The sequence below is a fragment of the Arachis stenosperma genome, chromosome 7 (genome assembly GCF_014773155.1).
Source record: "Arachis stenosperma cultivar V10309 chromosome 7, arast.V10309.gnm1.PFL2, whole genome shotgun sequence".
Lineage (NCBI taxonomy): Eukaryota > Viridiplantae > Streptophyta > Magnoliopsida > Fabales > Fabaceae > Arachis > Arachis stenosperma.
In genome coordinates, this window is record NC_080383.1 from 51,672,305 (window position 1) to 51,675,883 (window position 3,579).

Sequence of the window (3,579 nt, forward strand, 5' to 3'; positions counted from 1 at the left end):
CGAGGTCGAAGACGGGGAAAGGTGACCGGGTCCGGAGGTCGGAGGATCTTGAGTTATAGCTCGGAACTGAGGAGTCGGAATGGTCTTCGACCGAGTCTGAACACCCACGGTAGTCTTCTGCGGAGAAGATCGGGCAGAAGCCTCAGCCTCGACATTCCGAGCAGCCGCAGACTTCTTCGACCGACGAAGGAACTTCATGGAATCAGCCTGAGAAGACATCTCTGCAGAAACAAAAGAAAGGGATTATCACAACGGAAAAACCTCCAAAACGAAGCCAAAATACTAAGATGAAATCTCAAAGAGGTCGGGAACTACCTAACTCGGAACGGAGAAGGCTTGGATCTCCCAACATTTTCTTCGTATCCAAGTGAGGTGCCCGACCCCATAAACTGCTCAACACACCCACAAAAGCCTGCTCCACCTCATCTAGACTCTCAAAAATATACTTAACCGACACTACATTCTCCTGCCAACAAAGAGGAAAAGAAGGCTCCCCACTCTCATCTAGAAAGAAAGGTCGGACATCTCCAGCAGCCCGGACCTTGAAATAGTAGTTCTTGAAATCATGAAACGACTCATCATACAAGGTACAAAACTTCTTTCCCTGGTTAGCCCTAAAAGAGACCCAGGACACCTTCCCAGCACCCGACCCCGGCTTCGTCAACACGAACAGATAGGAAAAAGAGAAACAGAAGGGGAGACGCCCAAAAACTGACACAAAAGTTGAAACAGCTTTAAAAACGCCCAAGAATTTGGATGGAGTTGCGTAGGGGCAAGGTTACAAGACCAAAGGACCTCGGACTCCAAGTCGGTAAAAGGAAGTCGTACACCCAGCTTAGAGAAAAAACAATCGTAAGCATAAAGAATAGCTTCTCGGAACTTTCTAAAGGCGGGAAGCACACTCTCTCCTCGGACTCCGGGGCTCCTAGCTCATAATCCCGCTCAGACTCCCTGTTCTCACAAATACTACACTCCCTACGGAACCTAACTAGATACTCAGAATCTACAACAGAAGGGACCCTTAGAGGAACAGGATCTACCCAACCAAGACCACTCGGAATCTTGGTCGACATTGCTTGAAACACCTTTCGAGACATAAAAAATCTTGCCTACAAAGAAGAATACAACAGCAAGCCAAAAATCACATAATAGGCAGACAGCAAAAAACCCATTCAGCAGAAGCAAGAAAACAAAAGTTCTTTTAGAAGAAAAAATGCAGTAACCCGAAAACAAAGTACCAAGAGAAAAGAGCCCCCCCCCCCCCCACATACAAACAACCAAACAATGGCGGCGCCTCTTTTCGGGGCAACCCCAGCATAGAAGAAAAGAAACAAAAGCATATGTGCACAGCGAAAGTAAAGACGAGAAACAAACCTGGAAGAAAGGAAGAAAACGACAAGCTCCGATGCAAGAAGAACGAAAACAGCGGCGCAGAGGAAACCCCGAAAAACAACGCACAGAAAGAATCGGAGAAGAAGAACAGAGAGAAAGAAGGAAGATGCTCGAAAGAGAGGTGGCGAAAAACCCAGAAAAAGGAAAGGGAACAGAATAAACAAAGAAAATGAGGAAAGGGGCAAATAAATAATGCCTTCACAGAGCCCGAACGGAAATCGAGGAGAAACGGTAAAAAGCAATAAATGCTGAAACGGCCATTTTCAAAATTTTGAAAAGACGACTATGCCCGAGCTCGACCTCTCAAAAGGACGAACTCGGACAGGGGCACTGTTCATACCCTGACCGAGCTCTCCAAACTCGGGAAGTTCGCAGAAGGTCCGACCTCGTCCCAAAGGCCCACGCCTAAGGTCGGACCTCGGACAAATAAAGAAGAAGGCCCATCAAAAGGAATGAAGCCCAAAACCTAAAGGCCGAAAAAGGCCTAGGAAAGGCGGTTCCACAAAAGATAGAGATAAGACTCCCAAAGATAAGATAAGATAAGAATATCTTATCCAGGGAAGATCACGACCAACCACTATAAATACACTGGAGCACCCAGGTATAACTCATACTCTAATTCTACTCAATATCTGCTTGGACCCATGCTAACTTAAGCATCGGAGTGTCATTGCAGGTACAACCCCCAGCCGCTCAGCACACCAAGCTCGGGTCACGGAACCCCTACCTCGGGTCTTGCCAGACGACCGAGCTACACGTTTCAGGTAACCCTCGGAACACTTCCTTTCCATCCTCTAAGTCATTCCTGCCCTGTAATCTCTGAAATCACTTAACACACATATCAAGATATCTAATGGTAATAAGAGAGGATTTAAATAAAAGAAAATAAAAGCCAAAGAAGCATGTTTTTAATCATAGCACAAATTCTGGGAAGGAATTGTAAAACATGCAAATCATATGAATAAATGTATGAAAGATTGATAAAATTCACTCAATTAAACACAAGATAAACCATAAAATAGTGGTTTATCAAGGACCCAAAGGAATCTGAAGGTCATATAGAGACCATAGAGATCCCATTAAACTTCCTTCTGCCATTCATGAGCTCTAAAGACTATTCTTCCTCTGAAGAGGATGAAGATGTAACTGGAGAGCAAGTTTCTCAATATCTAGGAGCCATCATGAAACTGAATGTCAAGTTGTTTGGTAATGAGACTTTGGAAGGTGAGCCTCCCTTGCTCATTAGTGAACTAGATACATGGGTTCAGCAAACGTTACCTCAAAAGAAACAAGATCCTAGTAAATTCTTAATACCCTGTACCATAGGCACCATGACCTTTGAGTAGGCTCTGTGTGACCTAGGGTCAGGCATAAATCTTATGCCACTCTTTGTAATGGAGAAGCTGGGGATCATTGAGGTACAGCCTGTCACATTCTTATAAGAGATGGCAGACGGATCACAAAGACAAGCTTATGGATTAGTAGAGGACGTGTTAGTGAAGGTTAAAGGCCTCTACATCCCTGCTGATTTCATAATCTTAGAGACTAGGAAGGATGAGGATGAATGCATCATCCTTGGAAGACCATTCCTAGCCACAACAGGAGCTGTGATTGATGTTGACAGAGGAGAGCTAGTCCTTCAATTAAATGGGGACTACCTTGTGTTTAAAGCTCAAGGATCTTCTTCTGCAACCATGGAGAGGAAGCATGAAAAGCTTCTCTCAATACAGAGTCAAACAAAGCCCCCACAATCAAACTCTAAGTTTGGTGTTGGGAGGCCACAACCAAACTCTAAGTTTGGTGTTAAACCCCTACATTCAAACTATAAGTTTGGTGTTGGGAGTCCACAACATTGACCTGATCACCTGTGAGGTTCCATGAGAGCCCACTGTCAAGCTAGTGACATTAAAGAAGCGCTTATTGGGAGGCAACCCAATTTTTATTTATCTAATTCTATTTTTATTTTTATTGTTCTTTTATGTTTTATTAGGTTCATGATCATGTTTTATTCTTCTCTTCTTTCTTCTCTTGCTCGAGGGCGAGCAATATTCTAAGTTTGGTGTGGTAAAAGCATAGCTTTTTTTGTTTTTCCATAACCACTTATGGCACCTAAGGCCGGAGAAACCTCTAGAAAAGGGAAAGAGAAGACAAAAGTTTCCACCTCCGAGTCATGGGAGATGGAGAGAT